Source organism: Sebastes umbrosus, chromosome 3 (genome assembly GCF_015220745.1).
Source record: "Sebastes umbrosus isolate fSebUmb1 chromosome 3, fSebUmb1.pri, whole genome shotgun sequence".
Classification (NCBI taxonomy): Eukaryota; Metazoa; Chordata; class Actinopteri; order Perciformes; family Sebastidae; genus Sebastes; species Sebastes umbrosus.
The window spans coordinates 10,806,335-10,821,578 of NC_051271.1; the positions used below are offsets into that span (position 1 = coordinate 10,806,335).

At 41.3% G+C, this 15,244-nt stretch overlaps 1 protein-coding gene across 34 annotated transcripts in view; it reads right to left on the reverse strand.

The window, feature by feature from the left end:
- The window catches only part of ptprdb (protein tyrosine phosphatase receptor type Db), a 172,227-nt gene that overhangs the window by 139,922 nt on the left and 17,061 nt on the right, over positions 1–15,244 (reverse strand). For all 34 annotated transcript variants that reach the window (XM_037764653.1, XM_037764651.1, XM_037764647.1 and 31 more), the window contains exon 3: positions 977–1,002. The gene's annotated coding sequence lies outside the window, so the exon portion shown is untranslated. The remainder of the gene's footprint in view (positions 1–976; positions 1,003–15,244) is intronic.

The following is a 15,244-nucleotide window of genomic DNA, read 5'->3' on the forward strand; positions in this document are numbered from 1 at the left end:
GTCAACTACAATCATATGAAGAGACTATAAACAATAAACTTTTCAATTACAGTTCTTCTGTATTTCGAGGATCCATTGAGAAAATGACACAAACTAAGGGTTATTAAATGTTTTTCACAGCATGTTAGATAAACTCAAACCACTGAGCTCTAAAATGAAACCATTTGTAATCATAATACATTTAGAGATACAAGGCTTCTAACTGCTGTAAAAAAAAGAAAAAGCACTGCATGAACACCACAAGATTTGCAGCTACTACACACATCCTGTATGCCCATCCACAAGGTCAGGCCCAGTTGTACGGCTGTAGCACATTTCATTTTCTTTTGAGAAGTATTGTGAGTCTGCTGATATTATTACAGAGCACCCTCAGTCTGAAAGTAATAAGTTTGAGATATACTAAGGCTGAAACCTGTAATCCACAAATAAACAATAACGGTGGCCTTGCCTTTTAAAAAACTATAAGGCAGACAGACCCGGTTATGACTAACAGCTTGTGACAGGCAGATTCAGTTGCAAGACAGCGTGGAAGAGGATTTACTGTATGTTATTACTCTCTCTGTGTGTGTGTGTACTGTGCAGAATTACTACACGGCGCTTATGATATATCTTATTGATTAAAAGCATTTATTAACTAATGGAAGGAGGGGATGTAAATCTATCCCACATGCTGTATAATTCCTACAGTATATAATGTGTCCTGTTGGGCGGCTGATTCAGTTCTGTGCATCCCTGACCGTGGCTTTACCAGGGGAGTGCAGTGGGAGTGTTACCCAGAGTGTCTCTTTGTTATCTTAACACAATGTTATTGTGTTTCAGTGAGCAGGATCCTGAGCCAAATAAATTTTTGAGGACGCAGATTGTTTCGTGATACACACACTGTGCCAAGTGCTGATGGCATGCTGTGTTTTATGGGTTGAAAATCAGAGGAAGAAAGTACAAGAGAGGGAAAACACGAAATGAGACTCTCTCTTACCTTAAGAACCACTTCAACACGTCAAACTGCAAAGACAAGGAGCGAAAAAAGGGGAGAGGGGGAGGAAAGAGAGAAAAAAAGATTGAAATTAGATTACCATAGGGTGCAGTTGCAAAACAACAACTTTCCCAGACACTTCACAGGAGAATGTGTGAGGTAAAACAAGAGAGATTTCGAGAGTTGATTTCATCTCACAAGCGGGCCTGTTGAGCATTTGTCTGCATTCTTTTTCCCTTTTCGCCCATAGAAGTGTTACTACCGCTATATCACTATACAGGCCTTAAAGCACCCTGAAAACCAATCTCTTTAGGGATACCTTTATTCCACTAGCTATTCTTTGATTACAGAGAAGCACATTTATTAATATAATTCCCAAGTCACTTCTTCACATTTAGATTTAGACTTCCCAAAAATAAATTCAAACATTCTCTGATGGATGGAAAGGTGTGAAATCCCAGTAGTCATGGAAACAAAATGACCTCATGCACAATGTACAGTATGCTCAGTTTAGAGATTCATTTTAGAAAATCAACACTAACTAGACAGCCGATTAGACTGTTGTCGAGCTATTAAATAAGCGTTATCAGTCGCTGTAAGCCCCATAGATGTGGGTCAGTAGGGGCCTACTACACCTACTAGTAGGTTTTATCATCTATTCACATGATAGATCACCGAAAGAAGCTACAAAAGAAGACGACAGTGCCCTCTAGCGGCAGTAGTAATTATGACAGGAGCAGAAGCAGTAGTCAGGTGCTGTGGTATAGAGAGTGTGAAACTCCATCAGGGATGGAGGTGGCAGAGTTTTCACCCAGGAGACCCAAGTTCGCATCCCGTGTGAAACCAATAATGTGTAGTTGTCTTTGTGTTCATAGTTATTTTAACCCAAAACATGATGTTTTTCCCTAAAACTTAACCGTTTTTTTTGCCTAAACCTAAAGAAATTGTAGTTTTGTTGTCTAAACCTAAAGAATTTGTAGTTTTCTTGCCTTGACCTAAAGAAGCCTTTTCGTTTGTGTTTAAAATGTGACGTTTCATTCAGTTTTACAACATGTTAGAATGTGTTGCTTTTAAGTTTCACTTTCACTTTTACAATGTAGTAGGTGTAGTAGGCCCCTATTAACCCACATCTATGGTGCTTATAGCGACTGATTACGCCTATTTAATGGCCTGATAACAGTCAAATCAGGTGCACTAGAATTACCGCCTGACGGCTGTATGCTTCTGCCTACCAGTCAAGTTGCAGTTTACATCCATGCCTGTCCAAAATGTCATCACTTCATCATTTTATCCGAAGAAATTCCCTCCATGCATTTCTGTGATATCGCGTTCATGAGAATGGACCAGACGGACAATATAATACCTTCAGCCACGGCTGTCATAACAGTCGGTCTGTGAGATCATTCATCTATTTTAAAGTAAAAATGCATAAAATGATCATGATCATATTTTTTGTAAATGTTTAAGTCTAGCTGAGATGGGTTTTGACAGCTTTGACTGGTAATATGGACCAGATCTGCATGAGGAAGCAAAGTGAAGCAGTTTCTGCTGCACTGAGTATATTTGACAGTTGCATCATTTATAAACAAATCATAAAAGAGTCTGCTCTCAAATCTGCTTCTGAGGGGGCTGTTTAAGAGAGAACTTGCAGAGTTTGAATAAACAAACAAAGAAAAAAATATTCTAGAAATAGCCCTCATGGATTTGCTGATTCTCTGGAACCTGTACAATATTTATTCCTATCCTCTGCAGCTCCAGACTTTATCAGACCCCAGTAGAGCAGAGCAGGAAACGGGGAGATAGTACTGGTTTGTTGGGTTTTGTTCTTCTCTGTCTTCCCTTGCCAACTGCTGACCTACTGTACTTCACACTGCTATGCTCCCCTGGCTGCAATACATGCGGCCTTGGACAGAGACGATGCAAACACCCTTAAGCTGCCAAACTCATCAGAAGTGCTTGTCAAAAGGTCGAATAGCTTGTGAAACCCCGTCCACCCCATACACCTTTTTGATGTCAGATTAGGCCGGGGCTGTGTCCAATATTTTGGTTACTTTCCAAAACCGACATCAACACCGACTTCACGCCGTGATTGGCCAGCTGAGCACAGGTGAGAAAGGAGTCAGGGTTTGTACTCTTTCTATCTCTCTTTTGTCATTCTATAGGTAGCTACGGTGCTATGGCGAAGATCATAATCGCAATTATTTAACACGATTACTCATTGACTTTGGAAACATCATGCATTTATTGAACCGTAATAAAAATGGCCTTTTTAACAGTGGATTTTCTTGTAATAATTCTTAATTTAATTAAACACTCTTTCAACAGCTGAACTAAACTTGCCTGTGGCATGGCTGAGAGTGAGTTGGGGCTTTTTAAGGAGCAGTGTTTCCCACAGGATTTTGTGAGACCGCGGTGGGTGACCTTGGATCTAGGGGGGGTCCAGGGACATGCTCCCCCGGAAGACATTTTTGTACATTTTAAAGTTAGATGCATCAGTTTGGTGCACTTTAAGAGCAAAATTAAGAGGCTAGATCTATGAAGAACTTATTATTATCGGAAGGCATAGTGGTCAGCTCACGCGCACAGAGGGGCTTCACATTGTAAAAGCTGCAGGTCAGCAGGCAGCTCATGCTTTAAGCCCGGAGGGGCCCAGGGACCCTCATACTGTAAGTGCATAGAGGCTCAGAGGCCCTAGTGATCAGATCACACTTTAAGCCCCACTAGGGACCAGTGGTCAGCTCACTCTTTAAACGCAGATGGGCCTCACATTGTAAGCCCTGAGGGGTCTAGGTGGCCCTAGTGGTTAGTTCATGCTATAAGCACCCAGGGGCCAAGTGGCCAGCTTGCGCACTGAGGGCCCTGGTGTTCTGCAAAAACACAGATATATTCCTGATTGGCCTTTTAATATACAGTATTTTGTCACTTTTGGGGCTCCATGTATCTGCATATATCTGCAGGGGGAAAGTTAACTTAATTTGCAGATGATAACTTAAATGCTGTCAGACATATTGTAAAGGTTGAGCTCACTTGAAAAACAATGCTCTCGCTACTTGGTTTCTGAAAAGGTCACCACAATCCAGGTACAATTTTGTTATTTGACTTTATATAGAACTTGAATACACAGTAAGTTGCATCTAAGACTCTGAAAACTGTAATTACAAGCTAATAAAGAGAAGTGGTACATTACAGCTCCAGGTGGTTGCTACGGAGCAACCAGACTTACTGTATAACCAGACTAAGGATGGGGTGATAGTGTTCATATCTTGTTTGAATCACAATGGTCATAGTGGCATACCATGTTTGTGCGTGCATACACATAATTTGACTTAATAGCCTGCTTTTTATTATCAGAATTATTCAAGATATTGCAAAACAGTCAACAGTGTTTAAACGCAGAACTAAATTAGAGCCAGCAGACTCTATTCACACTACATATTCACACAAAGAACAATGTATTTACACTATATCACAAAGCACACTATATTCACAATGGTTTTTGCCCTCATTATCATCTGCAGACTGTTTGAATAAATCTGTTATTTTAGCACGCTTTGCAGCATCTGCACTGCCGGCCGCAGTTTCCTCTTTCGATTTATGACATGTTTCAGTAATAAATGCTGCTAACAGATTGCACCAGTTGTGACGCGACAGCTAAAATGACCTATTGAATATCTGTATCTGCCGGGGTTGGGAAAAAAATTGCCGTCCCTCACAGGACCGGGAAACTTCCATAGCTTTCCGATGGTGACAGTAGATTTACAGAGAAGAGACATGGCAAGAGAAAGAGCGGGGTATGGCATGCAATAAAGATCCACGGCCTGCATTGAAATGGGGACTTTGCGGTCAACCATCAGGCCATAAGGACGCACAAGACTGATTTTTTTGCTTTTCGTAGGGAAAGAAATGTATTCATTTGTTGCCTTTGTGTGACCATTTCGGGTTGTTGCACTCTCAGGGGCTTCACACACTTTATTTGGTGATAGTATTTCAGCACGGGGCTTAAAAAAAAACACATTTTTCGACACCAAAGAGATAGAACAGCAGCAAATTTCTCACCTGTCAAAGACAATTTAGTCTTAAGTATGAAGATACTTTGGTAACTATTTTGAAAAAAGGTGCTGACAGAAAACAATGTGTTAGAATTAGAAAGTGTTGAAGATGTTTTTTAAAAAAAGTGGCAGCCAAATGACACAAACTACACATCTGTGTCACCACCAACTTTCATTGTACCATTGTTTTTTTTCTGTAGTTGTGAGAGAATCTTTTAGGTGAAGATGTTATTTCAGTGTTATTGACACGAGATTTGCCAAAGCAATTATTCTTTAAAGTTCTCATAACGGCACATTCGAAACACACAATCACAGTTAACTATGCTGTGTACATGTGCGGCTTACAGTTCACAAAATGGTAGATAAAGTCTCTAATTAACCTAAGAACAAACAACATGACACCATATCCATACACTCTAGACACAATCTGACACCCTTGAATGCACAAAGACATTTAAACCCCCACACACACACTCTCTCTCTCACACACACACACGCACACACGCAGCGATCAGAGTGTTTCATTAGTGAGGAGCAGATAGATTACCCTCCCGAAGGAGACATTGACCAAGAGGCCATTGATCTACTGAGCTAAGCCAATCTGTGTGTGTGTGTGTGTGTGTGTGTGTGGAAAGTAGCCTACTGATGGAGTCTTTAAGTTGTTAGCGAAGCAGCACAGTAAATCTAATCCAGTTGTGTTTAATGGAGAGAGAAAGAAACAGGCAGTTGACATATTCATTAGGTCCAATTACTCTGTCCAATCACTGCCGTCTCACTCACTCACCAGAGAGAGATAGAGAGAGAGCGAATCAGCAGTATTTATGTCTTGGCAACGCACCATGTGAGAAAAAGATTGATAGCACTTTAATGATAAATAAAAAACATATTTATTCCACTTACTGGATGACAACATGGTGCATTTGGAGGCATCTAATATAATTTGATCTCGTTCAACGCCGTCAGAGCGCTGAAGTGTAAATCAATCCGGCTAAAACATGGAATTACTCAATTACACCGCCTTATTGATGATTTAATAAAGATCGTTGGGCTCAGGGCTTGTAATCATGACTTATGGTAATAATACAGTGACACGGCCGTATTTTCCCATAACGAGCTCGTTGTAAACACTAACAATCACGGACAAAAACAAGAGGAATGCTATTACTGGTGACATATTATATCTGCCTGAGTTTGAGTGTGTGTGTGTGTGTGTTTGAATGTTTCCCGTCTCCATGTGTGGGACTTGTAATTAGCTCTCTAGCTTGTTCTCTTACATTGGATGTGAAGGTAATTGGGGCTTTTGGACACTCACTCTCAATCTCTGTCAGTGTGATTGTGTGTGTGCGTGTGTGTGTGTGTGTGTGTGTGTGTGTGTGTGTGTAGTTCTGGAGAATGGCCAAACCATTACTGTGTGCTCAGCCTGCTCTAAAGCAGCTTGTGATTCATTAGTAATGAGTCCATTTGCAAACTAAATGAGTGTTTGAGTGGCCGAACAGCGACGTGTGTGATGATTGTGTCCACTCGCTCGACACGCCGTCGCTCCACTATTTCGTAGTAAAGCACACACTTACTCTCTCTAAAACACATGCATACATAAAGACTCAAATGTATGTTTGCGTGTGTGTGTGTGTGTGTGTGTATGTGTTTGCTCAGCCAGCACGAGAGGCTCATGTGGACATAATGAAAGTCAGTCAGTTGTGTCATTAATTACTGTTTTACACCTGCTCGTCTCAGCTAATTAAACATGCCGGCACACACAAGTATGCACGTGCACTTTCTCTCACAACATGCACACACACACACACACACACATGCACACTTTATACAATTATGTTTGTGGGCACGCAGAGCCACTTATTCTAACACACTTGGGGCTCACGCACAAACTCGCAGACAGGTTTTTTTTACACTGACGAGTCAAAAATACATTCTCATTTTCACTTTGCGGAAGGTGAGATGGCACCGCTAAACACGGCATGTTTTTCGGGGATCTCTCTCTCTCTCTCTCCTTCTCTTAGTCTCACGTAGAAACACGTCTCTGTACACCTCCTTCTCCCGTTCTCACTCTGTCATCCTCACGTCCCCGCACTCCTTCCCTTCCTGCACAGTTCCCACTGTCTCTATACAGACACTGTATAGTCTATTCTCTGCTTCACTCACACCACACACACACACTATCTCCCGGTCTTTAAACTCTCTCTCTCAGTGTGTGTGTGTGTGTGTGTCTCTCCTCCCAGCCCATTTTCTCAACAAAGGCCACAGCTGCTGCCGGTTTGCTGAATAAAAGATGACAGAGCCATAATATCAGGAGATTACCAGCTAACGAAACAATGATTTTGTCCAATTTAAATAGCGACATCAGTTGCATCACAAGCACTTCGCATGTCAACTGTGATATGAGAATGTTTGCTACCAAATGAAAACTGTTTTCATCTGCACAGAGAGTCTCCCTGACTCTGTCTTTCTCCTCCTTTTGTTCTCTCACTCCCTCTCTCTCTCTCTCTTTCCCCACACATTTGCTCTGGCTCTCTCGCCCTCCCTCTATCCGTCTCACACACACACACACGGAGCACGTAGAGCATATGGCTATTTCTCTCCTCTTTGAAGGGTTGCTTTGAAGCTATGGCACCCGTATCGATTGGCGCTCAGATGAGCTCGCTTCGCCAGAGCCCTGCGATTATCTGTCGCTTTATTTCAAACAGAGCGCAAGAGAGGGGGGCTTACACACCCATCACTCACTCACACTCTCACAGTCAGTTATACACTCATACATGAAGCGCACGCAAACAGGCGCGTCCACACACAAACGGGGATAATGAGATGAGCTTACACGCTGAATCCCGATACTTAAGGCAAGCTGCGCTTCAGAACTGACAAGTGAGCGGTGAATGTTAAGAAACTGAGGACATAGCGAGAGAAAAAGACTATTAAGTCTGGCAAAGTGATGAAACTTATGAGAAAATTTCCCCCCCTACGGCTCTACTCTTATTTTAAAAAAAAATCTTTTCCTTCATGGGCATTATGAAAATCACTTTGTCAAAATGAACATTTAAACTGGGATTAAAAGTTCATGTGCAAAAGTTTGAGCTCAGGGTCAGATTTAACAGCGGTTTGTCAACTTTTTAAACTCTAAAAAACAAACAAAAAAAACAAAAAAAAGATCTCAATAAACACAGCAGGGCCACTGTGGTTTGCTTTTGCAGACTGCAGTAGCCAGGGATTATTCAAAAAGGAAACTTCTGCTTAATGCCCATAGGAGTAAGGAAGAGAGTGAGCCAGGGCGACATGAAATGTTAATGGTCTGCCCAGAGCAGCAGAACTTCATAAAAGACTTGATTTAGAAACGAGTAGCTTTCAGGAACAATGAACATTGTCACACTGCACATAGAGCTGGACACACACACACACACACACACACACACACACACACACACTCACAGGCATACACACATGCGACATAACACTCGTGCTTTCATCAAAACCAGACTGTATAAAAGAAGTGGACGTAGCCTCCGGCTCTGAAAAGTGAAGCCAATGTGGAAGTGAATAAACTTGCATTCTTTTTGATAGCCAGCAGAGGGCGACTCCTCTGGTTGCAAAAAAGAAGTCTGATTGTATAGAAGTCTACACTGAGAAGTTTGACACAATGCAGTGCACTCTAAATACATGGATGTTGTACTCAAAACGGTCAAAACGTTGAGTGTGGAATGCTGGACACTTCTCACCCTCAACGGTCGCCATTGTTGCTATGTAGCGGAAGGGGAGGGGCCCCTTGAGCTTGAAACATATTTCAAACTTGTGAAAATGGCGGGTGAGGAGGCTGCAGAGGTTGCGATTCAAACGGTGAACACAGAGCTATACAAATTTAAGTTATATATGTATTTTTTTCACTTAGTACCACTATACTGTAGTCAGATAGAAGACATTATTGGATTAATTTTCACCGTCTGAATTGAATTACTGCTGATACGGCGTGTTGTCCGTGGCTGACTATCACCAGCTGATCTACCGAGCTTCCGGTGAGTGCACAACAGCTGTGTGCGATTTGAGACAACACTACCCCGTCCAAATTCACGCACTATATTCAATTAAGTATAGTGTGCACAGTGCACTACATAGAAGTGTACTAACGTAAGTATCCAAATTGAGACACAGCTTATGAGAAAGTGACCCTACTTCTCACTTGATTTATTACCTCAGTAAACATTGTAAACATGAGTTTATGGTCTCAATCGCTAGTTTCAAGTCTTCGTCAATACAGCATGATGTTCATTTAGTAAATTATGGTCCCATTTAGAGACAAATAGACAATAAAGCAGGGGATGCTTTAGGGCGTGGCTACCTTTTGATTGTCAGGTCACTACTATTGCGAGCTGTCAATCAGGAGAGAGGTGTAGCAATACATTTCCCTCCCCAGCTCCACCCTCTCGTCCAAATATGGTCACTTCATGCTCTAAAAAACCGAGATGGCGACGGCCGAAACTCCAAACTCAAGGCTTCAAAACGGTATAGTCGACAAACGGTATAGTCTACAAACCAGCGGATGACGTCACGGTGGCTACGTCCACTTCTTATATACAGTCTATGATTAAAACCTGGGGCTGCACTGCTGAGTTGTGATTGAGAATAAAGATTTCTGAGTGTGTAATTCATGTGCTAAAGCGCATCACTCCTGGAAACAACCGGAAACACACGCACACAAAGATGGCACACAGCTGAATAAATACATAGGCATATTGTAACACCACCAGAGCCAAACATTTTATAATTACAAACACCCACATGCTGCTCCAATCCTTATCGTCGTTCCATGTGCCAATCACATGGTTTACTCTAACGACTTATTGAACCAAGAATGGATATGATCATCAGCTCAGGGTTCAAGAAGATACTGTATGTGTTTGTGATACTCTAGAGAGGGCAACTCCCTTGGAGGGACTTAATGCGGCCACACATACACACACACACACATACACCAGATGCATCCACATGTGTGTACAAACGCGGGAGCAATAATTGTGGTGTTAAATGTTGGGGATGGTCTTGATGTGAATGTTTGTTTATTCATGATGCTGAGGCAGGGAAATCACGATGCTGACATTTAGTCTGTGTTCAAAGCTTTGCATCACCTATCTGAAGGTACTTTAGATCACCGGGACTCGCTGAGCTCTTGGTTTTCCCCAAGGTGAGAGCAGTGATGATCACCTCACACCTCAGAGATAGCACAAAAGGTCAGCAATGGTTAAGCGTTAGAAAACTGTGATATGATAATATCATGTTACAAAATTGTGTTGTCCAAATTAATGATTCCAGGCAAATTGCAATTAATGAAAAACAAAAAAATTAGGTATTTTTGTTTTACACGTTAAGGGGGCATTTCAGCAGTAAACTATTGCACTTAAAGCCCACAAGAGAGAGATTAACAGAGTCTACAGTCACACTAGCAGCTCATCGTAAACTAGAATTATCGCCTTGCAGTTGTATGCCTCAGCCAACCAGTCAAGTCGCAGTTTACATTCATGTCTGTCTAAAATGTCATCACTTCATCATTTTATCCGATTCGAAATTTGAGTGAAATTGTCATAATTAGCACATGAATTCTTGAGTTATGGCCAAAGACATGTTTTGTGAGGTCACAGTGACCTTTGGCCACCAAAATCTAATCAACTCATTCTTGTGACAAAGTGGGCGTTTGTGCCAAATTTGAAGAAATTCCCTCTAGACGTTTCCTGAGATATCGCGTTCACAAGAATGGACGGACAGATGGACGGACAACCTGAAAACATGATGCCACAGCTGTCGCTGGCGCGGCGGCAAAGATACAAAAGTATTGGACATATAAAATTTCTGACCCATTGATGCGAACTGCGAACAATAGGTAAACATTACAACATGTAAATCTGCTCCAAGAAAAGTCAGGGGATCGCCAAAGTCCTTTGGAGATATCATCTGGGAACCATGAATGTCCGTACCAGAAATGTGAACCAATCCATCTTGTAGATGTTAAAATATTTTGCAGCATAAGTGAAGACTTTGACCTGACATGATGCTAGAGGAACAGAGAGGGATTCTCCAAAGTCAGCAGGATTCATCCTCTGGGGAATATCTGTCTACAATTCCATGTCAATCCATCTACAGGCCTTTACGCACCGGGACATGCGAATAAACGACACGGAAATGTCAATATGTCTAGGGCTTTTATTGTGAAAGGTGAGGAGGAGGAGTAAAGGTAGTTTGCCATCTTGGTTCGGACCGTTTTCTTGTTCCATAAATATAGGCGCAACACAACTGTTTCCACACAACGTGATTGGTTGATGCCTATTTTGTGGTGCGAAAGGGCAATAAATCGTCTTCGTCGGAAAAAAAATTATTAGCTTTTTTTGCCGCGTAATATTCATGTCTAAAAAAGACATTGATGTGCGAATTAATCGCACATAAAAGCGCTGCCGTAGTGTAACAGCCTTAATAGTTGTTGATATTTCAGCCTTGACCAAAGTGGTGGATCGACAAAATTGTCATTTCTGGAGACATGACGCTGGCATGGCTAAAAACAAGAATGGTCCAAATTGAAGCCACAGAGGATGAAGATCTAAAGCAAGCTCCAAAAACACTGAATCCTACATCTGCTATTAGTGTAACAAATAGCATCTTTTTGTTAGTCCATACCTGCATGACATCATCAGGGTTGTTTTCTCTAACTTGACGAAGCTCTGCTAGAGCCGAGTACTGCAGGTGACTCTGACCCTAATATGTAAAATTGGGGAAATTTCCCTTTATAGACGGAATGAAATCGCATTCCTTTTTGTAGTCAAAAATAATGTCAACGTGTTCTCTTTAAGTTGGACTTTTTAGGAGTTTTGTCTGATGTAATGCCTGGAACACAGCTCACTGCACTGAGCCAGGGATATCTGCCTGGGCACACTTAATGAAATGGGTTTTTCTCACAGCTGTTTCTAACCAAAACTGTTTTCTGTTTGGTAAATGTGTCATGTACACTGTATGTTAATGTACAGTATGTACCAGTGTGCATTTGTTTTAGGTGTGTGTGTGTGTGTGTGTGTGTGTAAGGATTATTTGTAGGACTGTCAAAAATAAGGAAGTGTCTGGTTACCGAACACAACACCTGCCACCTGTCTGGTTATATCGAGCTCATGGTGTGTGTGTGTCAAAGTGTGTATGTGTGTGTGTAAAGCATATATTGAATAGTGTGTGTGTGTGTGTATGTGTGTGTGTGTGTGTGTGTGTGTAAGAGCAAAAGAGGTCTAGAGAGGTTGAGAGCGGGAGATATCTGTGAGTGAGTTTATTAGTTGAGGTGGGAGGTTTATGTGCATAAGTGCACCTATGAGAGCCTGAAAGAAATGAAAATGTGTGAGAGAGAGAGAGAGAGAGTGCATGCGTGTGTGTGCATACACACGTGAGAGGTGTGTGTGTGTATTTGTAGACTCGTTAGGTCGGTATCCAACCATTGCAATCAGCGGTAATCCTGACTCAGCATCAATAATGACCCCATTAGTCACAAACCCCTACTGGTGCACACACGCACACACACGCAAACGCACCTGCACACACACACATAAAGACCGCCAGATGGACACTTCCTCTCATTAGTGTGTATGGGTGTATGTGCATGTGATATTTTAAAAAAAGACATGAAAGCTACACAGATACAACATGTAAAGCAAGAACACATCACATCTCCTTCCATTAACTGAAGCTGCTTGGACGGATCAGTCGTCCTCGCATCACTGCCAGTGCAGGTGTTAAACTACATTGATTTAAAAAATGTGTAATATGTGTGATTTCGAAACTGTCAGCGCCGCTCAATCTGGTGTGTACATTTTGGGAAGGTCAATGTTTGTGGTAAAACTTATCCAAGGTCAGGTTTTAAAGAGAAAACACCATCAGCTCTTATTCACATTCAGATTAAACTTAAACATGTTTTTTTTTTTTTCATTCTAGCAGTATATTATGCAAAGAATCCATCTCTCATTAAATATGCACAAATTTGCCCTTTGGTTTGATCATGTCTTTCAATAGATGTTGTTAATTATATGCATGCATAACAGAAAGTTTTCACTTGACTTTCACACTGTAAGAAAGACATACAGTATGCAAAAAAAAAGAAAAGAAAAACAATTACATTTGTCCCCTGCAGTATACCTTCAAGGACACAGAGAATAATATTCAAATATACAATAAATTCAGAATTAAATTTTTAATTTATGACGGCGTATTAGGGCGATTCTAGGTAAAAAAAATAAGAATTACGGAGCCGGGGGAGGGTGGAAATATTCTTAGAAAAAACTCGGAATTTCCCAGATCAAATCGGGAAAAAAAACTTGAATATTTTCAAAGATTAAAGTTTACGACAAAAAGTCATAGATTTATGAGAATAAAAATTGGAATATTCTCTGAAACTATAAAGTCATAAATTTGCGTGAAAAAAACTCAGAAATCCTCTGATATTAAAATCGCAAACTTAACCGCCGTCTGAATTTCGTTGCGCCTAAAGTAGTGTTCTTATGGTAAGGATGGCCTTTGAGCGAGGCGAAGGTCCTGAAAGATACATATACACATTCTCTTTCATGTTCATTCTGTGTTCTTTTATGAACATAAATAAATACTAATACAATTAATAAATTTTGCACTCAGCGGCTCACATTACCGCAGTGTTTAACGGTGTCATCTGTGGTGCGATGAGGTTGATCCTGCATTGCAAAGTGAAGTGATGTGGTTCCTTGACAAATCTATTTTTCTGAGTTTTTTTCTCATAATTTGTGACTTTATAATCTCAGAGATTTTCTCGTAAATTTTAGTTTTACCCCCCTCCCCGAACCCTTCAAAGTTGAGATATTTAAGAAATTCAGAAGATTGTATTACATGAATAGAAATAGAAGTGCATTTTTAACAGTGTTATACTAATGCTGCTATTTTTCCGACACACACACACAAACACACACAGATGCAGTGATTCAGCCTGGAGTGTGAGTAACTGTGAGAGGTCAGGACATACTGTAGAGGACACATTGTTATCATCCGTCTATGAAAGGACACTGCCATGTGTGTGTGAGTATTTAAAAAAGTGTATGCAGTTTTATGCATGTTAATACACTGGTTGTTTTACGATATTGCTTGTCTGTTTGTGTAGAAAGAGAGAAAAAGAGAGAGAGAGAGAGAGAGAGAGAGAGAGATTTATAGCATGTGCATAAACGTATAAAAATAAATATACAGACAAACTCACACAACACACACACCTACCCATATACAGAGTCTGATGTGAAAGATGGGTCCAGTAAAAATGCTGACAGTGTAAAGGTCAAAGGTCATATGTCAAAGGTTAAGGTCCAGTCAGCAAGAGTGGATCCCACAGGAGACCTCGCCTCTGCTAGACCCCGCCTGCACACCATATTTCCTATCATGTCAGGATGTGTGTGTCTATTGCAGTAGGTATGTCATCTTCTCTCCACACGTTTGTGTGTGTGAGTGTGTGTGTTTTATGTGCGTGTGAGTGTGTGACCCTGTGCCCTACATCCTGACAGGAAGAGCCAGTGGGCTAAGAGAGGAGCGCCGGACCCCGAGGTGTCAATCAAAGATTCAGATTGACAGACGAGTTAGCTAGCGCTGCTCTCACATTCACCCACACACTCTCTCTCTCAGGACTGCACTGTGTCACTCTCTCAGGCTGCCTGTCTTTCACTCTCTCTTCTGTCTCTGTCTCCTCTCTGTCTCTGTCTCTGTTGCTTTCCCCCCCTCTGTCTCTTTTTTTTGTCTGTCTCACAGCCCGTGTCTGTACATCCACATGCTGTTTGCACTTTGTCAATTCCCCCCCCCCTTCACTCTCAACAACTCTGTCCGTCTCTCAGCCCGTCTCTCCTCTTTTTCTCTGACAGATGGGTGCCTCAAACCATCTCCTTTTCTGCTCTCTCTCTCTCTCTCTCTCTACATCTTTGGTTTTCTCCACAGCACATAATGCGGCCATTCATGCATGCACACACGTTTACCATGTTTTTGTGTTGAACATCTCTGTGTAAATGTGAGTTTGTGAGGGTTTTTGTTTTTGGCTGTCATTGGGAGAACTAATTAATTCATAAAGATTAATGAAGTAATTCTTCTTCTGTTTATTGCAGTAGGGACACCGTACAATGAAATACAATGTTGAATTAAATACAAGTAGTCAAGACGCAAATACACATTCAATAGTTGCCAATAAAACATACACATC